The sequence below is a fragment of the Lissotriton vulgaris genome, chromosome 1_1 (assembly GCF_964263255.1).
Source record: "Lissotriton vulgaris chromosome 1_1, aLisVul1.2, whole genome shotgun sequence".
NCBI classification, from domain to species: domain Eukaryota; kingdom Metazoa; phylum Chordata; class Amphibia; order Caudata; family Salamandridae; genus Lissotriton; species Lissotriton vulgaris.
In genome coordinates this window covers 39,794,073-39,817,122 of record NC_141685.1, presented here as the reverse complement: position 1 = coordinate 39,817,122, position 23,050 = coordinate 39,794,073, and positions in this window count along the sequence as shown.

The following is a 23,050-nucleotide window of genomic DNA, read 5'->3' as shown; positions in this document are numbered from 1 at the left end:
CCCTACCTACCCATACCCAAATATTGGTAAGGGTGTGGAGAGAGGCTACCAAGTATTTAGGCTGGGAAGGTAAGCTGACTGAAATTACTCCACTGTATGATGGTGATCTCTTAAGTGCAGTGGGAGGATTGCAGGGCTTCACAAAATGGGGATTGATTAGCTTAGAACGGCCGGGCGATGTGTGGAGGGGACAGGCACTTGTGTCCTTCACGATCCTACAACAAAAGTATAAATTAGGTGACTAAAAACGGTTCTTACATTTGCAGGTGGGTCACGCTCTGCAAGGTCCCATCTGGGAAGGGGGGCAGTTGCCTGATGCATCCCTACTGGAGGACCAGCTGCTAACTAATCCCCTGACCGAAAAAGCAATCTCAACCATCTATAGGAAGTTGATCTACAATTCTCTGGATCCCTTGGGGATGTTTCAGGCAGCCATTCACCAACTTTTGTGTTTTTCAACAACAAGCTTCCAAAGCTGGAGTTTGTTTTTAAAAACCAATAACTAATCACTCTCACACCCTTGGAACTTTCTCCCTGATTAATTTTCTCCCAGGAAGTGGGATTCATTTAAAAAGAAATTCTCACCACGACTGCCAGGTATTCCCTGTTGGTCCTGAATAAGAGAAAAATACATTAGACAGCCTGATCTAGAGAGGAAGGGCTGTCCAATCTACTTACAGGCAGACCATCCGTTTGTTGGACGGGATACTCCACCACGCTTGTGAAGGAGTACCCTGCTCACCAAACTCTAAATCAAGACCTTTATCTTGTCTGTGCTATGCATGTATCTCTAAGTCTGCTTCATTATGTCCATCAGTCTTTGTATTAGTTACCTGTTATTGAGGCTTGTGTGTTTAGTACAGGTTTTATCTTACGGTGTGTGTGTGGGTTTATTTGAACCCTGCGGTTTAATCTGCACTTGTTGTTTATGCGGTGTTATGTGGTGTTGTCACACCCTTGTAATTATAAAAAGTATGTTACAGGCGACCAGGAGACTCTTGCCCGTGACTTCTGAGGGAGTAAAGGTGCACAGTTAACAGCAGCAACATTGCAAAGTGTCAAGAGCCTGATTTAGAGTTCGCTGGCCTTGGTTACTCAGACACAAACGTGACGGATATCCTGGCCGCGATATTACCAGCACCACTGAATATAATATATGGGAGCCTCATTTCTTTCTTTCGTACTTACTATCTCCCTTGTTTTTATTATCTTTATTTTACTCTTTTTTTTGTCTTTCTTATTTCTTTTTCTGTTTCTCTCTATTCCTGGTTTATCTTTCAGTCATTTCTTAGTTTAAGAGTGCTCAGCCTCCTAAAGCATTTTAATCATTCATTTCCGATGTCCTTTTGGTGGTGTGGATCAGCTGGTGGTATTCGCGAGTGGCGTTCTTGAGGGCTGTCATGTTTTCTGTCGTCCTTTTATGGCGCCAGGTTTTTTCGAGAGTACGGCATGATTTCTTTGAGTCTTTGAGGGCGTTGGTGAACCATGTGGTTTTCCTGTTGCTGGTCGTGCCTGGGTCTACCCCAAAAAGAGGTATAGTGTGCAGAGAGTCCAGTGGATCCCCAGAGATTTTCAGAGGCTAAAGTAGATAATACTATTGCTCTTTTGTTGTAGTGTGGGGGAGCAGTATACAAGGGTAGTTTTAAGCATTTGTTGTACACACAGTGCCAATAAATGACGCACACTGTTGTACACACAGTGGCAATAAAGGACACACACTCAATGAATAAATCTGAGACCAATTTATGAAATGACACTTGGTTAGATTTATTTTGCAGACCCACAGAATTTCATCTTGAGTAAATACGTTTTGCAATAGAAATATGTTCAATATAAAAAGTGAAAAATTAGTGCAATTTCCAGACTTTGCAATGTTAACCTATGGGGTGAAGAAAACATTCAACATACGTACAGGCAACATCTACTTACAAGACCATTCTTCGGAAGTTAAGGTCAGTATTGGACATGGTTCCGTTCAGAACCAACAGTGCACCACCAGCGGCACAGGAGCGCCCAGGTGCAAGTTCAAGGTTGGAAACCAAATACAAATTAAGGGGGACTTGGGCAATCGGACAGAGGCTGCTTACAGGTAAGTAACAGCGGCTTGGGTGAACTAGTCTCTGGGGGTTGAGGCCAACACTGGACATGGCCCAAGGCAGCACCATGACTACACCACACCACCAGCGGCACAGGGACTACCGGGTGCAAGATGCCAACACAGCATCAAAGACAGGCCAAGTGGGAAAAGGTCTGCAGGCTCAGGCCAGGAGGCCGGTCAAAGGAAACCAAAAGCTGTCATGGTAAGTTTCCATTCTCGGGACGTAGCAAAACCTTTTGTCCTCTTCACCAAAGCCCAGGACGGATGGTTGCAGCGGTGCCTTTTGGTGTCAGAAAAGGCATACCAGAGCACGTCAAGGTCGAGGGGGTCTCCTTGCAGAGGCTGCAGGTAACTTCGAGGAGTCCAAAAGAGGTCCGCTCATGGTGGACTCTCGCTCTAGACTGACTGGGAGCGATCCTCTAGAGAGGAGCTAATCTAACTAAGGGCTGAGCCCTGAATGCCAGCCTCTTTGACATGGTCCACCAAGATACCATGGTCGACAGTGTCAAAGGCAACTGAGAGATCCTACAGCACCAGGGCCTGAGGAGTACCTCTGTCAGCCCTCTCTCGCAGGGAGTCCAATACCACCAGTATTGCGGTCTCCGTTGAGTGGGCAGGCCAAAACCCAGCTTGGTGTGAGTCGAGATAGTTTGATTGTTCAATAAAATTGGACAGGCACTTCACCACATGAACCTCCAGTACCTTTGCCAGGTACGAGAGCAAGGAGACTGGGCTGTAATTCAACAGGATCTGGGGTCTGCCCCTGATTTCTTCAGAAGGGGAATCACAATTGCCTCTTTAAAGGCCTTAGGGACACAACCCTAGAATAGGGACTCATTCAGAAGAGAGAGGGCTGGACCCGGGAGGCCGGTGAAGGCTTCTTTTAGGACGTGTGGTGGGCAGCAGTCCGTAGGGGATCCAGATTTTACTTTAGACAAAAGGTCCTGGAACACCTGTGTACAGTAGTTCTCTGCAATATTCTCTGCTGGTGCACATCGGTAGAGCCCGGCTCTTCTTAGGTCATCAGGAACTGAAGTTCATGGACTGGGGATGCCACCTAAAAACTAGATTTAAGGGTGCTACAAGGGAGTGACAGGTGGTGTCCAATGGGCCCTTTGCCTGGGGTGTCTAGGCCCTCTAACATGCCCAACTTCTGTGAGAGGAGGACACAGTCCTAGCCCTAACTGGATAAGTCCTATAATCTTCAAGATGGTGTGCACTGAAAAGTGTACTTGACCTAGCCTCCAGCACCCGAGGGGTGTAGTTGGCAGAGGGGGGTACATCGCCTATTCTATCAAAGGTTTCCGGCCTGTCCTGACACTAAAAAGGGGGTGAGGACAAGATGGAGGCCAGCTCCTTCGAACAGGAGAGGCTGGGGTCGCATTACAAAGGAGGCAAGACCTCTGAAGCTCCCCACCACGGATGGCTCTTCCTGTCCAGGGGGAGATGTGAACACCTCCACCCAGGAAAGGCATTGTTCTCAGCCTCAGAGTGCGCAGGCACTCTCCCCTGAGGTCAGAACACACTCTGATGGTAGCAGGCTGGCTCAGGCCAGTCAATGACCACACTAAGGATTGGTAAGTTTCAGGGGACCCCTCTAAGGGGCCCTCTTTGTGCAATTTTTAATAAAATCAACACTGGAACCAGCGCAAGTTTACTATGTTGAGATGCTTGGTGCCAAACATCACATATTTCAGTGAAGCCATCATGGAGCTGCGAACTCATAATGACGAGTGCCCAGCCTATGTACTTACTATGACTTCCCTGGTCACTTACAATATCCAGGAATCAAGTAGGATATTGCAGGGGCATCAGGGGCATTTCATGCAGATATGCCCTCACAGGGGTGTGAGGATGTAGTGCAGCAGCCAGAGCTGCCGACTCGGGAACTGGGGATCCGGGTTTGAGTCTCTGCTTCAGCGCAACATCGTGTGATTCTGGGCAAATCACTTTATCACCCCGTGACCATAGACAGCGTCTGGAAACCCTCACAGGTAATGAGCCGCACTATATAAATCTGCACATTTTAACTCACTGCCTGAGATATGGGTAGGACACCCCTCCAGCAGTGTTTATGGGAATGGCACACAGGGATGTGTGCCTTGTCGGCTCTTCAGTTTTGCCTGCATCAAGACACTCAGGCCGCTGTGGCAGTGTGCATGTGCTAGGTGAGGGGCCCCTTAGGGTGGCATAATTTGTCCTGCAGCCCTTAGGGACCCTCTTTAACCACAAGGCACTTGGTACCAGGGGTACCTTTTACTAGGAACTTATATGTGAGCCAAAGGGGTGCCAATTGTGGAACTGACGGGTACTGTTTAGGGAAGGAGATCTGGCACAGGAGGCCTGGTTGGAAGGGACTCTGTGCACTTCCAGTCGAACCCACAATATTTTCCAAGCAACAAGTGGGACTAACTATGTCCAAAAGAGGCACGTGTATTCATGACACCCTCCCCCACAAATGAAAGAGGATGAGAGTAACCTTCCACTACAGTATTCATCGTCCTCTTAGTGGATAATGTAAGTAATGCAGGGATACAGGGCCTGGCCCTTAAGTGGCTTACGTCTTTCCAAGAGGATCGCACTCAAGCTGTACGCTTTGCACATTTCTCTACCTCTAAAGTCAAATTAACTTGGGAGTGCCGCATGGCTCCTCCCTGTCACTACACCTTTTAAATGTTATGTTATCATTTACTTATAAAGCGCACGGTCACCCAAAGGTTTCATGGCGCTACTCCTGCTTAAGTTGTTACGATAGACCCGATTAGTAGGCTAGCCCAAACAGCTTCTCATTGTTACCGGAAGAGAATTCCAGAGAGTAGGTGCCAAGTAAGAAAATCTACAACCTCCAGCGCGTTTGAGTTTTATAGTCGGGACAGATAGGAGATACAGATCGGATGAGCGCAAATTGCGCCAAGAGACATGTTTGATGGACATGGAGGTGATAAATGTTGGACTGTTGCCATGCAGTGCTTTAAAAGCTAGGCACCCAGGCTTGAATGACGCACATTGCTCCACAGGAAGCCAGTGGAGCTTGATCAACAGGGAAGGGACCTAGCAGAATGTCATTTTGGCTGTTTGTATATTAATCTGTCCGCCTGGTTCTGAACCATTTGCAGATGTTTTAATAGGTACTGAGGCAGACCAATATCAAGGGAGTTTGCAAAATCCAGGTGTGAAAGAACCAGCACTAACACCACTTGGATTAGAGCTGAATGAGTCAGCAAATGAGCGATTTTCCTAATTTTACGAAGCCGATAGAGACTAGTGGAGATCACCGCACCCACCTGTCCTCTAAGTGAGAGGTCGGCATTAATTACTACCCCTAAACTTTTTACAGACGCGGACGGAGTAGGGGGGGGGGACCGAGTCCGCTAGGCCAGAAGTGTGGACCCCAGCAGTCCTTACTCTTCCCAGGCAACACCAATTCCGTCTTGCCTGGGTTGAGTTTCAAATGGTTACTGTCCATCCAATGTTGAAAGTGGAGCATGGTGGTTTGAAATTCCACAGCCGCATTAGGGGCGTTTAGGGGGGGAAATCATTTGGAGGTCGTCTGCATAATTAAAAATAGTGACCTTCCGATTTTTTAAGGAATAGAGCAGAGGCCTCAGATAGAGGTTAAACAATAATGGCAACAGGGATGAACCCTGCGGTACACCACAAGAGGTGGTCACCGTAGCAGCAGTGAAATTGCCCAGTCGCACTGCTTGCGTTCTGCCAGTGAGAAATTACTTAAGCCAATTGTAGGCAGGACCTTGGATGCCGGCTTGTTCGACACGGTTCAACAGGATGTTATGGTCGACCGTGTCGAACGCTGCCGACAAATCCATAAGCACCAAGGCCTGAGGGATTCCCCTATCTGAATTAGCTCTTAGAGTATCCAGGATGGCAAGAACTACTGCCTCCGTGGAATGGGCTGGCCGAAAGCCCGCTTGGTTTGGCTCCAAATATTCAGTTTGTTCAACAAAATTAGATAGACATCTGCCCACATGTGCCTCCAAGATCTTAGGCAGGCAAGGGAGAAGGGAAATGGGGCGATAGTTAGAGGGGGTTAAAGGATCTACCCGGGCTTTTTCAGAAGGGGAACTATTGTGGCAACCTTGAAGGCAGACGGTACCACCCCTTTAGTGAGAGATGCATTTAAAAAAGGGAGAATGCTGTGTGGCAGTGCTGTAAATATGTCTTTGATGATAGCGGGAGGACAACAGTCATTAGCGGAGCTCGACTTAACCCGGAATAATAAATCAGACAAGGTTTTGGGGCATAAGACAGAGAAATGAGTCATAGTGACAGGGTTTCTAAGGATATCATCCTGGCATTCTATATTAATCGGAGGGGGAGTGCTAGATTTAATGATGGCAATTTTTTCCACAAAATAATTCTTTAAAACATCACACATCTCTTGCGTGGGAGCATGGGTTGGTAGTATTCTCTCGTCACTGCTGATCTCACTAACAATTTTAAAAATGTCCTTGGTGCTATTGTTCGCATGGAGTATTCTTGCTGAGAAATGGGCTGCTTTAGCCGTCAGTATAGCCTTTTTATACTCTATGCGAGCCAGCAAAAACGGATGTCTGTCTTGAATATTATAGCAGTGCCTCCATTTCCTTTCTAATTGTCGAAGCTTTAATTTTTGTATCTTCAATTCTGAGGTATACCATTTGTGGGCATCTTGATATCTAGTGCGAGAAAATGGAATCAAAGGGACATGTCTGTCACTAGCCGATTTCAGCCAGTCCACCATAGTAGTTTCCATAGCGTCGACGTTTGAGTTAAGGATGGGAAGAGAGCCAGCGAGGGTCTGAATAAACTCCTGTTTATCAAGAGTTCTCCACTTCCTTTTTCGTCCTCCCCCTGCCTTAGGAGGTTTCTGCCTGCCGCTGAAACTGATAGTAAAATCAATCAGATGGTGGTCTGACCATATACAGGGAGATATCAAGGGAGTCGATATTGTCAGATTGTGGGACGAGATTTGGTCCAATGTATGTCCTTTTATATGGGTAGGGGACGATAGAAGCTGAGTCAGGTTCAGATTGGAGAGCAATTCAGATAGTTATGTTGCCTGTGGTCCACCTTGATCGTCATTAACCCAGTAGGTCAAATCCCCAATAAGTAAGACCCTGGAATGGTTCGTCACAAGGTTGGCCATTTGTTCACTTAACAAAAGCGGAAAAGAGGGCATGGCCTGAGGGAGGCGATAAATCAGCACATCTGTATCTGTATCCTCTAATTCAATCCTTAGGCAAAAGGAAGGTATGCACTTTCAACTACGCTGACGATCGTCAACTGATCTTGGAAATCGACAAGTCTGCAGCCTCTGTTAGTAACTTTCAAACTACCATGTGACATATTGGTAGATGGATGAACAGTAACCACCTGAATTTTAACCCAGACAAAACTGAAATGATCCTAATTGGTGGGTCCTGGAACTCTAATTTTTGGCCGACTGAGTTGGGAAACCCAGCCCTAGCATCTAGATCAACTAAAAGCCTTGGCATCACAACTGACAGCGATCTGTCTATGAAATCCCAGATTGGGATGGTGGTCTCTACCTGCTTTTTTCCGCTCCGGAAGATCAGGAAGATGAACATAAGTTACTTACCTGTAGACTGTAGTTCTCCAGCATTGGTATCTTTGATAGATTCACATGCTTGAATCATTCCCCGTCGTCGAAGTGGGATTCCCACGGTACATAGAATAGCAATATAGCAATAGCATAGCGAAAGCATAGCTGAAAGAGCAATAGGAAGTATTGTAACATGGACGTTAATAGGAAAAAACTTGTCACTTTAATAACTTGTCCAAGTCATTAGATATGGTCCAGACTCCAGCCAATCAGGCAACAGCACCCTCTGGAACCTTCTCCTCAGAGGCTCAGGCTCTCAGATTTCTGAGCACAAGTGTGGCATAAGAGCCAAGGAGAAGAGGGGAGCCTCTGAGGGGAGGTGGGTGGTTTCGCATGTGAATCTATGAAAGATACCAATACTGGAGAACCGCAGTTTTCAGGTAAGTAACTTATGTTCTTCTCCAGTATTGGGGTATCTTTCATAGATTCACATGCCTGAATCAGGGTAGATAGAAGTAATTCGAGAAATGTGCATGGTAAATCGTAAATAGAGTACGAGAAAATACATATACGTATATTACAGTATAGCAGTAAACATGGGCACATCTGCAAAAGCAGAAATATATACATATACATTGTGTGCAGGAGGAGGTAAGAAACAGAGGCTCACCTTACTTAAAAAGATTACGTAGCACCGCTTGCCCCACAGGAGTGTCAGCATTGTTGGCAGCTTCCAGACAGTAGTGCTTGGTCCCAGCTCTGCAAATCTGATGAAGAGGCACACCAGCAAAGAGAGAAGTAGAAGAGGAGACTGTTCTAGTAGAGTGCGCTTGAATCGTTGCTTCAAGTGTCTTGCCTGCTTGCTGATGGCAAAAGGAAATTGCTCTAGATATCCAACGTGCAATATTCTGTTTAGCAACTGGAAGTCCTTTACGCATCCTGCCGTAGGCTATGAAGAGCTGATCAGTTTTACGGATACTGGTTGTTCTCTGCAAATAAAATGTCAAACATATCTTAACATCTAGAGAATGTAAAGTCTTTTCTGCTGCCAACTGTGGATTAGGGAAAAAAGTCTTTCAGATGACATGCTCATTCAGGTGGAAATCAGATGGAACTTTAGGAATTAAGGCCGGATTAGAGCGTCTTTGGTGAATTCAAGAAAAGGAGGTTTGATAGTAAAAGCTTGTATCTCGCTGACTCGAAGTAGGAGCTAAAAGCAACGATGTCTTCCAGGAGATGAATTTAAGATCAGCCCTACGAATGGGCTCAAATGGGGACTTCATGAGTTGTGCCAACACAATGTTCAGATGCCAAGGCGGAGGCGGGTGTCGAATTGGAGGGAACATCTGAAATGAGCCTTTGAAAAATTGTTGAATAATTCTTGAAGAATAAGTTCAAGTTCAAGTTCAGGAATTTGTATAGCGCACTACTCACCCAGAGGGTCTCAAGGCGCTTGTGGGATAGGCTGCATTATTTATCGAATAGCCAGGTTTCAAGTTCCTTTCTGAAGGAAATGTGGTTCTGTGTGAGGCGGAGGTGAGTGGGGAGAGAATTCCAGGTCTTGGCCGCCAGGTAGGAGAAAGATCTTCCTCCCATGGTGGATCTGTGGAGGCGCGGGACTGAGGCGAGGGCTTGATTGGAGGATCTTAGTTGGCGGGTGGGTGTGTAGAAGGACAGTCATGTGTTGAGGCAATCGGGTCCTAGTTTATAGAGGGCCTTGTGTGCGTGAGTAAGGAGACGGAACGTTATTCTCTTGTTGACAGGGAGCCAGTGGAGGTCTTTCAGGTAGCCGGTGATGTGAGCTTGGCGAGGAATGTCCAATATGAGTCTGGCTGATGCATTTTGGAGGCGTTGGAGTTTTTTCTGTAATTTGGCTGTGGTTCCGGCGTAGAGGGTGTTACCATAGTCCAGTCGGCTAGTGACCAGTGCGTGGGTGACAGTCTTTCTTGTTTCTGTGGGGATCCAACGGAAGATTTTTTTGAGCATACGGAGTACGTTGAAGGAAGAGGATGAGACGGCGTTGACTTGTCTGGTCATCGAGAGGGAGGAGTCTAGGATGAAGCCTAGGTTCCGTGCGTGGTCTGTGGGTATGGGTGCTGTGCCCAGGGACGATGGCCACCATGAGCCGTCCGAGGCAGAGGGGGATGACCCCAGGATGAGGACTTCCGTTTTGTCTGAGTTAAGTTTTAGGCGGCTGTTTTTCATCCATTCGGCTACTTCATTCATGCCTTCACGAAGATTGGTTTTGGCGGTGTTTGGGTCTTTGGTGAGGGAGAGGATCAGCTGGGTGTCGTCAGCGTAGGAGATGATGTTGAGGTTGTGTTGTCGCACGATGGATGCGAGGGGGCTCATGTAAACGTTGAAGAGGGTGGGACTGAGTGATGATCCTTGTGGTACTCCGCAGATGACTTCGGTGGCCGCTGATTTGAATGGGGGGAGTTGGACTCTCTGGGTTCTCCCAGCGAGGAATGAGATGATCCAGTCCAAGGCTTTTCCTTGTATTCCGACGTTGCTGAGGCGTTGTATGAGGGTGCTATGACAGACTGTGTCGAAGGCGGCGGAGAGGTCGAGTAGGATGAGGGCAACTGTTTCTCCGTTGTCCAGTAGCGATCGGATGTCGTCTGTCGCTGCAATGAGGGCGGTTTCGGTGCTGTGTTTGGCTCGAAAGCCGGACTGTGAGGAGTCGAGGGAGTTGTTGGATTCAAGGAAGGCGGCGAGCTGGCTATTGACGGCTTTCTCAATGACTTTGGCAGGGAATGGGAGGAGTGAGATGGGGCGGTAGTTCTTAAGTTCAGAGGGGTCTGCTGTGGGTTTCTTCAGGAGAGCGCTGAGTTCAGCGTGTTTCCAGCTTTCTGGGAAGGTAGCGGAGTTGAAGGAGCAGTTGATGACATCACGGAGATGGGGTGCGATGGTGGAGTCTGCTTTGTTGAAGACGTGGTGGGGACAGGGGTCGGTTGGCGAACCTGAATGGATGGAGTTCATTAGGCGGATGGTGTCTTCAGTGGTGATTGGGTTCCAGGCCCAAAGGTTGCTAGAGAGCAGTTTAGGTTCGGAGGTGGGTGGGGTGGACTGTTCTTTGGAAATGTTCTTAAAGCTGTTATGTATGTCGGCAATTTTGTTGTAGAAGAAAGAGGATAACGGATCGCAGAGGTCTTGGGAGGGAGTAATGTTGTTTGAGGCTGCGGTGGGGTTGGTGAATTCTTTGACGATGTTGAAAAGTTCCTTGCTGTTATGGGCGTAGTTGTCGAGTCGATCCTTAAATGCTGATTTCTTGGTGGATCGGATCAATTGGTGGTGTTTGCGGGTGGCTGTCTTGAAGGTGGTCAGGTTGTCAGTGGTTGGGTTTTTTCTCCATGTTTTTTCGAGAGTACGGCATAGTTTCTTGCATTTCTGAAGGTCATCGTTGAACCAGGGGGCCTTTTTGCTACCCTGTTTGGTTTTGTGGTTTTTCAAGGGTGCTAATTCGTCAATGCTGTGAGTGATCCATTGTTTGAATTTGGTGGCAGCTTCATTTGGGTCCGATGAGAGGGTGGGAGGGTTTTGGTTGAGCGATGTGAGGAGTTGGTCGGTGGTGATTTTGTTCCAATTTCTTCGAGGAATAGGTTGTGGGGGGTTGTGGATCGTGGTAGTTTTGAAGCTGAAGTGAACACAGCTGTGGTCCGTCCAATGGAGAGCTGTGGTGTGATCGAAGGAGATGTGTTTGCAGGAGGTGAAGATAGAGTCGAGCGTATGTCCGGCTACATGGGTGGGGGTGTCAACGAGTTGTTTGAGTCCGAGATTGGCTAGGTTGTCCAGAAGGGTGGTGGTGTTGCAGTCGTTTTGCTTTTCCAGGTGGAAGTTGAGGTCACCCAGTAGAATGTAGTTCTCAGAGGGGAGGGCATGTGGGCTGATGAAATCAGTGATGTCTTCGCTGAATTGTTTACGGGTTCCTAGTGGTCTGTAGATGAGGGTGCCTCTAAGTGTGGTCCTGGGGTCGGTGTGGATCTGGAAGTGGAGGTGTTCGGCGGTTGCAAGGTTATCGTCCTTGCTGGTCATCATTCTGATGGTGTTCTTATGGACGATGGCGATGCCTCCTCCTGTTTGGTTGGTGCGGTCTTTTCGGATGATTTTGTAAGCGTCCGGGATGGCTATGGCGATGTCGGGTGCTGATGATGCGTTCATCCAGGTTTCTGTAAGGAAGGCGATGTCCGTTGACGCAGTGTCGAGTAGGTCCCAGAGTTCAGTGGCGTGTCTGTGAACGGAGCCGGTGTTCAGAAGGATGCACTTCAGGTGGTCAGAGTCGGAGCTGTGTTTTGAGTTCATGGATTTGGTGTGGGTCTTGATGCAGGCGAACTTGCAGGAGTGGCAGGCGAAGGGACCGTGGGTACGTCCTGGGGCAGCTTCGTGGCATTGTGGTGTGTGTCCTTTGGAGCACCTTCGGTGCGCATTGGGCGTGACCGCTACGCCTGAACGCTGCGCGCAAATGCATCTGTCATATATGGATAGTGGAAGGGGAGGGGCGAGGGAGGAGCAGCTGGGAGGCGGGTGCATGGTGGAGAGGGCGTGCTCCGGGCACAACAACAACAAGAATGGCGGCAGAAACGAAACCGGAAACCGGTTGGGGGAATTAAATAAATAAATTACGCTGTGGGCAGAGAGGCACTAACGAAATGGGGCACAAGTAAATAAGACAATCAGGTAATGCGAGCGCTACGATTTCCAGGCAATAAAGGCACTCTACACATTCAATGCGAGCAGGCACAGTGAAGCGCTATCAATTTCAGGGCTGCAGAGCAGGGCAATGATACCCAGGCAGCACAGCGTAAGCCAGGAAGTAGAGAGGCACAGCAGTAAGCACAGGAGACCAGGGGCTGTAGGGAGCGACCGCTTCTGACGAAGTCAGGACGGTCACAGAGCTTCGATCGGTGGGGAGAGCCTTGGCACTAAAGAGAATTGGAGCCATCCTGCCGGAATCTGGAAATTGCGGCCATAAAAACCTTCAGGGTAGAGTGAGAGAGGCCGGATTTTGCTAATTGTAAGAAAAAAGGAAGAAGCAGCTCTGGCGTAGAGTGAACAGGGTGAACATTTATTTATTTATTTATTTAATCATTATTTGTAAAGCGCAACTGACACCCTACGGGTAACCTGGCACTGTGATAGAGGCGACTAGCTTAGGGCCGAGAGACTATGTCCCCTGCCCGGAAGGAGTTAGCAGGATGCCAAGGAGCCTACTCGAGGGTAGAGAGGTTTTTAACCTTTTTCTAAACTGCAGGATGTTGTCTATTTGTCTCCTATCAAATGGAACAGTATTCCAAAGGCGGGACGCTGCCGCACTGAAGGCCCTACCTCCTGATTTGACTTTCCTAACTCTAGGCACCCTCACCAGATTAGCCGATGAGGAGCGCAGTGCTCATGGATGGACATACCATGTCAGTTTCTCCTGCAGAGATTTGGGCCGTGACCATGTGGAGCCTTAAATACTATACATAGTGCCATAAATCGTATCCTCTGCGAGACTGGCAGCCAGTGTAAATCTGAGAGTGCCCGGGAGGCGGAGGAGCGGCGTGGTTGCACTAGAACCAGGTTGCCCGCCATGGTCTGTACTCTCTGCAATTTCTCAATCAGATATTGCGGGGATTCTAGTAACAGGGCATTACAATAGTTCAGCTTACTGAGGATGGTGCTCCGGACCATCATCGCTCTGTTCTGTTAAGAGAACATCAGAAGGATTTTCCGAAATGCTCTGATCAGAGTAAAACAACTTCCAGCTGTTTTGTTGACAGTTTTCTAATGTCAATTTGTTGTCAACCATGACTCCCAGAATTCACACCATGCTACTGGGAGCCAATGGAGTAGCAGGGGATGTTGACCAAAACTCAAGCGGACGTTTAGGAGGCATTCTACCTACTGCACAGTGTAGAATCTCTGTCTTCTCAGAGTTAAACTGAAGAATTTGAATTTGAAGCTTCACACCAAAGATAGAACCGTTTCCACTTGAGTTTGAAGGTTTTGATAGTGGAGGGTGCTCTAGCGTTAGTGAGAACCTCCCTGCAGTCCCGAGGAATAATCAAATTGGCAAACTCATAGTGTTCAGGCGCCAGGCTGCCAATCGCAGAGAAGTTGGATCCGGATGGCAGATCAGGCCGTGGTTCATAGTAAGAAGATTCGAAATTGGGCGCAGCCAAATTGGATTGCACTCAGACAGAAGGAGGAGCTCCATAAACTAGAACTGGTGTGAGCCATCTGGGGGCTATGAGAATAATGCAGCAGGGTTCTTTCCGCATTTTCCAAAGTACCCTTGGGACTAGAGGAATCGGTGGAAAAGCGTAAGCGTACATTTTTGACCAGTTCTTCAAAAACGCATTCCCACATGATTCTGGGTGGGAAAGCCAACTTGAATAGAATGGGCATTTGAGGTCCTGGTTGGTCGCAAATAAATCCAGATTGGGGAGTCTGCCAAGCTGAAAGATGCGGTCCAGCGTCGGCTGATGAAGTTCCCATTCGTGGTTTGACAGGACCGACCTGCTCAGGGAGTCCGCTAGAAGTTTGAACACTCCCGGAACATGGACTGCTGTTAAAGTGATCTGATGTTGAATCGCCCAATCCCGCATTTGCTGAGCTTGTAGGGATAGCAAGTGGATCTCGTGCCCCCTTGTTTGTTCACGTAATGCATGCTTGTTGTGTTGTCCATTCGGATCAACACTTGAGCTCCATGAATGAGGGTGCGAAAGGACTTCAGATCTAGGAATATCGCCAGTAACTCCAAAAGGTTTATGTGCCAAGTTCGTTGGTGGATGTCCCATTTCCCCTGCACTGTGAGGGCTTGATGATGCGATACCCACCCTTAGAGGGAGGCGTCTGTTGTGAAGATGAAACTTGGAGTGTCCACTACAAACGAACGGCCTAATAAGATGTTTGGTATGCGAGTCCACCATAGCAATGTTCTTCGTAACTGAGACGTGATGTTGATGACATCGTCGAAGGACCCTGAGACTTGTTGCAATTGGTTGTCGAGCTCCTCCTGTAGGGGTCTCATTTTGAGGTGACAGTTGGGAATTAGGGGAATAAAGGAAGACAGCATCCCCACTGCACAATCCATAATCTCGGTGGAGATGCGTTCTCCCTCCTGAAGGATCTTCAAAGCCTCACTTTAGAGGTCTCAGGCAACATATCAATAAATGGGGGAAATGTCTGACCACATTTGCCTGTCGTATCGGCCTAGAATAGCAAGAGAATTAGCCGCCCGGAAAGTAGTTGCCGCGATGGTGGAAAACCTCTTTCCAATGGAATCAAGGCGTCTGCCATCTTGATCAGGAGGAGCAGATATCTGAGATGAGGGATTCCTGGCACGACATTGTGCTGCCTGGGAGACAACCAAATCTGGCTTTGGTTGACCAATAAGACAGGCTGGGGAATCATCCGGGGCCTTGTACTTCATATCCAGGCGTGGCAGGACTGCAGGAATGGAAGCAGGGTTTTCATGACCTTCAAACCGTCCTGCCAGATTAAGTCAATGATCGGGATAGCCCAGACCTGTTTCTGTGGCTGGTCTTTGAAATCATACATGAAACAGTCATATTCCTTGGTGACTCTAGGAAGTTGGAATCTCTTGGCCGCCCTGTCCATTAACATGAAACCCACCTATGTCAGCTGACGGAGAGTCAACAGGAATTGGAGTGGTAGGTGACTGAGTCTGAATTTGATTATTGTCCCACTCAGTAAGGAGGGATCTATCATCCAACTCCCCATTTTATCTGTCATCATCAGTGGTGTGTGCATCCTCTGGGTGATGAGACATCGATGCCACCGGAGAAACCGGAGGTGGCGGCTCGCTGATCGATGAAGGCGGAGGAAGAGGCGTCTGTGGGACAGATCAGGCCGACTCCGAGGGAGGAAATCAGCAGTAGTAGTCATCAAGCACATGTTGCAAATTAGGGATGAGAGACATGGGCTCTGCACAGTTGAAAGATTTGGAGATGGGTGAATTGGCAATAGATCCAAAGAAGAATTCCTACATTGAAGTAGGGAAACATCCGTCGTTCCTCAAGGCGGCAAAAGTGTTGCTGAAGAGTTCAAGGGGACTAGAGACATCAAAGCTGAAGGTGGAACCAAGGATGCCGCTGACAACTCAGGGGTCGACGACGAAGAGCGTGGTTGAAGTTCCGTAAGGGAAGGCTTCTGTGCTGTCGTTGAGGTAACCGTCGACGAGGCATCCTTTGACGAAGCAGGTAGAGCCTTGAGAGCCATCGACCATCTTGTCGGCGAGGAGGCATCCGTTGGCGACTGACTGGAGACGTACCTCTTTTTCGTCGACAACGAAGTGAGGGAGTAGGCAGACGAGCGAGGCTTCACCGTCACCATGACAAACGTCAACTGAAAGGACGCTGACAACATAATCGTAGGTTGAGGAGAAGAGAAGGTAGAAGTCGTTGTCGTAGCAGTGGCGACGGAAGTCACCCATTTTTTTTAGGCAAATGTGTCTCAGGAAGAGACTTAGATGCCTGAGTTCTCTTCCAGGGGTTCTCTTCTAGGGGTATCCTCATCAAAGTCATAAGCACTGAATATTCCCGCCCACGTGCGGGGACCCCGGAAATAATATTAAAATATATATTTAAATCCCATATAACTACCTCCACATATATGTATGCACATATATCATTTTTTCTCACACCAATACAGCCCCAAAACTGAGGCTAAACAATGTAATTACTCATACATGTACTGAATTAGCAAGGAAATAAAAAACACATTAGGTCAAATGGCCCTTGAACTCTGTGGTTTAAGCGAGCAAAATACTCATAAATCATGTAAATTGCTAATAAATAGACTTTGTTAGCCCATAGGCTGCATTGTACAGCAAAAGCATAGAAAATTAAACCATTTTCAACAAATAAAACTGGCACCGTCCCTTTAAGGCAGCCATGACCCCTGGCTTCCCATCATGCCTCAGGGGTGACAGTTAGGTCAGTGGTTCTTTGCATAACCCTGAAGACAGGGCTCAACAATGAATTAGAAACACATAGTCACATCTCATTTGCCTGGGGAGGCGGGTGGGTTGCTTATGACTTTGATGGGGATACCCCTGGAAGAGAACTAGGATTACAGGTAAGTAACTTATCCTTCTCTTCCAGGGATCCTCGTCAATAGTCATAAGCACTATCCAGAATCTCCACTGGCTACCGATTGAGCAACGAGTTAAGTTTAAAGCCCTCTGCTTAACTTTTAAAATTCTTAAATTAGCTTCCCCTCCTATTGTTTCACAGACTATCCTGCACTATGTCCCTGCTAGAACTCTCCGCTCTGCTGGATTGAACCTCGCCATTGTGCCGCGTTTCAAACGAGCTAGAATGGGTGGACGCTCGTTCTCTGTGCTGGCGGCTACCCTCTGGAACTCTTTGCCAGCTCCTCTCCGTTCAATCCCTGACTTGCTTCTCTTTAGGAAGGCTCTGAAGACCTTCCTCTTCTCTACAGTCTAGTTTTTGTTTTCTTGCCTTCTCTGATGTGTTGTGTTTCCAATTCTCCAAGCGCCGGGACGCCTCTTGGCTGCGGCATCCGTGCGCTATACAAAAAATAAATAACATAACATAACATAACACTGACTAGAATAGCAAACCCAACCAACCACCAACAGGCAAATGAGAAGAAACATGACCCAACCAAAACAATTGTAACAGCCAAGTTAGCTGTTAAACAGATTCCGCAAGGCCTACTTGGGTATCTGCTCTAGCATCTAAATCTAGACGATAATGCCTGGTAAATGTATGGACGGACCTCCAGGTCGCCGCCATACAAATCTCAGACATAGGCACATCATTAAGAAAAGCCGTAGTAGCCGCTTTCCCTCTGGTAGAATGCGCCTTGGGAGAAAACCCCAGGGTCTTCTGCGCCAACTGATAAGCCAGCTTAATACAAGAAACTATCCACCTTGAGATAGAACGTTTCGAGGCTGCATAACCTGGTCTGATCGATCCATAGTTGACAAATAACTAATCAGACTTACGTATAGTTTTGGACTTATCAAGGTAAAATTTCAGAACTCTTTTCAGGTCCAAAGAATGCAATGCCAGCTGGTGTGGGGGATTGGGAAAAAAGGTGGGTAGAGAGATGGTCTGGTTTACATGAAAATCTGACACCACCTTAAGTGGAAAAGAAGGATGTGTTCTAAACACTACCCTATTCAGATGGAACACTGTGTAAGGCTCTTTGGCACAGAGAGCTTGAATTTCGCTCAACCTGCGAGCTGACGTGATTGCTACCAAAAAAGCAGCCTTCCACGAAATATGCTGCAAAGTTGCTTTATGAATGGGTTCAAAAGGTGGACCCATCAATTTTGATAGCACCAGTTTCAACTCCCAGAGGGGTGACGGAGATCGCACTGGGGGATAAACCTTTTTCAACCCCTGCAGAAAATCCTTCACAGCTTGCAACTGGAAAACATGCATTTACAATGCAATGGTTTCGCCTTTGGAAAAGTTAGAGCTATTGGCATTGTAAATGACAACATTTGTATTTATGTGTTGGTTTTGAAAACAGATAAATAAATGGCATTGTCATTTACATTGCCATTAGCTTAATCTCTCGCAAATGGGAGACCTATTGTACCCTACGGACGAGCTCAGCAGACAGCAATTACTACCACACACACACCCAGAGCCACACACACCCAGAGCCACACACACACACCCAGAGCCAGCCACACACACACACCCAGAGCCAGCCACACACACACACCCAGAGCCACACACACCCAGACCCAGAGCCACGCACAAACACACCCACTCAGAGCCACACACACACACACACACACACACCCAGAGTCACACACACACACACACACACAGAGCCACACACACACCCACACACACCCAGAGCCACACACACACATACACACCCAGAGCCACACACACACACCCAGAGCCACACACACACACACCCAGAGCCACACACACACTCAGGAGAGCAAGCACAGCGAGGGGGCAGGGAAGATAGCACAGCGAGGGGGCAGGGAAGCAAGCACAGCAAGGGGGCAAGGAAGCAAGCACAGCGAGGGGGCAGGGAAGCAAGCACAGCGAGGGGGCAGGGAAGAAAACACAGTGAGGGGTCATGGAAGCAAGCACAGCGAGGGGGCAGGGAAGATAGCACAGCGAGGGGGCAGGGAAGCAAGCACAGCAAGGGGGCAAGGAAGCAAGCACAGCGAGGGGGCAGGGAAGCAAGCACAGCGAGGGGGCAGGGAAGCAAGCACAGCGAGGGGGCAGGGAAGCAATCACAGCCAGGTGGCAGGAAAGCAAGCACAGCCAGGTTGCAGGGGAGCAAGCACAGCCAGGGGAAGGGGAACTAGGGGGCGGATGCCCATCATCTGCACTGGCACACCTCTGCTGTGTGCCGTCACAAAGATACACGGTACAGGACAAACATCAACTGCAACCTACGCGTCTGATATGCACACCTAAAAGGAACAACTGCACTCCTATCTCCAAAGTGCCAGCAGACACTTACATCGTGTGTACATAGAGCCATTCCAGGAACCTTTTCTTAGCGCCACCACCTCACCTTCACACTCGGGCAACTCTCCAGGCGGGGCACAAGCCTTGCTCACTTCTGTAGCTTTTCTTGAGGAAAACTGAGAAATACAAATAGTATGTACTGGCACCAGGTTCGCACATGTGGTGAAAGTGCACGAGGTGCACTTCAGTTGAGCTACCTAATAAACATATGATTGTGTGCACTATACAGTCACAGAAAGCCCAGCAACTGCATCAGGCTGCATATAAATGAAACAAAAATGACTCTTACATGAAGTCTTTTTGTTCCAGTCCCTGTTCAGTATGTGTAATGGGAAAGGGCACTTTGTATGTACTGTCTGCGGCAATGAAAGTGCAAAACAATACAGAAGGAAACTTCAGTTGTTTGATAAAACCAGAAGAATGCATGCACTAGAAAAAAACTGAACAATTTGGACGAGAATAAAAATGAGCAAATTGAAAGATTTGAGGCAGTGTTAATAGCCAAATGTTTATTTCTCCGTCAGAAAATTATAATTATCATGTACTAACTTAACATTGCGAATGGAGGAGCAGGTCAATAACATTGGTCTTTGGCTTTCACAGTCTACGGGTGAAAGCTGCAAGTAAGGAGACATATGCTGGAATTACTGTCTTGCTCCCAGGTCAGTAATGGAATTAGCACATGGGCATTTCTGTTGCCACTCAGTCGTCCCTGCCTCTTGATTTGAGATTTGAAGTTTGGGGCCTATAAGAGAGCTTGTTGACTGAATTCAGATGAATAGGATCAGCAATTCACTCATAAAATGCTGCTACATGTTCGTAAAATAATTAAAAGCTTTCCAAACCAGAATTCCTGCATGCAGCTCTCCGTGAGGCTAGAAAGCGACGAGTGGGTCTTTTGGAAAGCAGCATAGCTGTTTCGCGTGATATCTGGTCATTGCTCTGTGACATGACATGCAAGCTTCCTTCTGAACAGGGGCTGGCGTGCTACACTGCGGAAGTGACACATCTCCCATTCACCCATCCAGCATTCCATACTGAATATGCGATCAGGAAAAAAAAAGTAAAGGCTTAAATTGAGAGCTTGATGCCATCATGTCGCGAGAAGCTTTTCATCAATTATTAAATTAAAAAAAACAAATAAAGTTCTGCAGCAGTGCTCCAGTTCTCCCCCATGCCCACTTCACCGCCCTCCTGCACTTACCGACTTAGGCATTTAGCAGGCCGGGAGGGGTCAGCCGGTACGGGGGTCCCACGCTCTGCACCTCTGCAGCCGTGGTACGCTCATGCACTTCTCCAGCATGGGGTCAGGCTGCACCCAAGCGCGCGCAACATGCTTCCGCCGTCGCCGCCCCGCGCTCCCGGGCGCGTGACTGGCTTCAGTGACAGGATCAGTGCGCGGAGGGGTGCGCGGGACTCGACGAGCTGCTCTCGGCGCCCCCGGCCGACTCCCCAGCAAGAAAGACACAAGTCATCCGCTTCAAGCCACTATCCTATTCAGAGGGGGAAAAAGGGAGTGTTGTATATGGCAAACAATCCGCGTTTTCAGTGACGGAGGCGGGCTGACCTCTCGCTGCCCCCCCGCTTCTTTAATTACTGTCTGTGGCACTCCGGCCAGAAGAGGGGAAGGAAAGGCTTGGGCCCTGCGAGCTCCGCGCCCGGCGCTCAGCTCGAGTCGCACGCCATCCCCGAACAGGACAACGAAAACTTGAGCCAGCTTCCTTTAAAAAAATCTAAACATCGCACAGCGAGCCGGCCTCCCCGGGAGAGGATCCAAGAGGAATTACTCGCAGCAGCCGCCACTGGCGTTGTTTTCGTGACGTCGTCCGGCTGGCGGAGCTGGACCAGGAGGACTGTTGGGAAAGCAAGGGATGTGGTTAGAGGATGCTACGAGGATGGGCCCCAGCGTCCCATGCTACTCATACCCGCAGTGCGCACAGATCGGGGCCAGCAATGTTGAACTGATACTAATAACGACAAATATAGCGAATATTGACATGTGTCTAGTCTCCTGGCACTGATGAAAGATACTAATTAGTATAATTATTACCCCCACTTAATCTGAATTGGTTTACCTCAGATGTATGAACGTTTGAGTACCCCCCCCCCCAAAACTCAGAATTAAATGTGACTTTTCACTTACACACAATGACCACTTCCATGGAGATTGACCTGCCCGCCCCAGCTCCACGAAAAAATGGCGGCTGCATTGCCGAGAAAAAAGAAATAAATAAACAACCGCCCACCGCCGCATGACGATCGCAAAGGGGCAGGATGAGTAAAAATCGCCGGAATGCCCAAGAATCTGCTCCAGCAATGATGGACAGATCTCTGTTCCAATGGCTAGCCTCCATTTATGGAGCTAGCCAATGGAACAGAGAGGCGGGACAAAGCCCCAGACTGTTCTCAAAAGATTTTGCCTGCGCGAACGCTGCTGTGCAGTGGATCGCCAGGCGAAACCTAAAAAGAAGGTTGGGAAGGTGATCGCTTATAAGCTGTTATCGCAGCCAAATGCACTTTATAGAATTAAACTTCAACCCAGCTTTAGCCAGATACAATAAATAAGGAAGAATGACTTCTTCCTGACCCTTGATAGGATGACAGTACTTCTGTACTTCTGTGAAGTAGTGTGGCTCACTGGTTAGAGGCGGCAGACCCGAGAGCAGAGGACGGCCCGGGACCAGGGTTTGATTCCCGGCGCGGCAGGTTTCTGGACCAGGGTCAGCGGACTTGATAATTCTCTCGCCTCGGTGCCCACTCTGATCAGCGATCACACTCGGCAACTCTGGGCATTAGCTTGCCTCATCTTCACTAACGGCCCCACCAGACCGCCGGGGATGCCTGGTCTCACCCTGGAGATACCCATTAAGGGACCATCTCTCAGGGAAGCCAGGAAGGGTTTCGCAGCGGTCGAAGCGCCTTGGGACCCTCTGGGTAAGTAGTGCGCTATATAAATGCCTATACATTTACATTTACATTCTGTATACACCACATATAGAAGCTCTTCCACTTTCATGGATAAGAATGTCTTGTGGAAGGACGCCGTGCCTTTTTCAATATGGACATGCAGTCTTGCGGAAGTCCTAGGTGGCTGTATTGTATGACCTCAGGAGCCATGCTGCCAAGCTCAGTGACGGAAGGTCGGGATGTTGAATCCTCCCGTTCATCTTGGATAGCAGGTGCGGCCTGCATGGCAGCTTCCTGTGCGGGGTCACTGACAGATGGAGAAGGTCCGTGTACCACCATTGTCTCGGCCAATCGGGGGCGATGAGGATCATCGTTGTGTACGAGTTCGTCAGCTTGCTCACCACCTTCGGGATCAGCGGAAGGGGTGGAAAGACGTACACAAATTCCCCACCAGTTTATCAAAAGGGCATTCCCTTTCGACCCTGGGCGGTAGAATCTAGAGGTGAAGTCTCGGCATTTGGCGTTTTCGTCGTCCGCGAAGAGATCTATGGTGGGACGACCCCAAGACTGGAAGATGTCTTCGACTACCTTGTCGTTGAGAACCAAGTCTTCTTTGTCTTCGAAATTCCGGCTTAGAGCGTCCGCCCTCACATTCTGTTCTCCTAGGAGGCGGACTGCTGTGATTGACAGATTGCGAGCCAGGAGCCAATGCCAAATGTTTTGGGGCTCCAGCGAAAGAGTCTGTGAGCGTCTACCTCCCTGCTTGTTCAGGTAGTACATTGTGGTGGTGTTGTCCGTCTGTACTAACACTGACGGGTCCTTAATCGAGGGAAGGAGCGCTTTGAGGGCTAAGTGGACTGCCCTCAACTCCAGCATATTGATGTGATAAGTACACTCTTTGGGGAACCACAGACCTTGCATTTGGAGATTACACATGTGTGCTCTCCATCCTTGCAAAGATGCATCTGTGATTAACGTCTGGGCAAGAGGAGGTTGAAG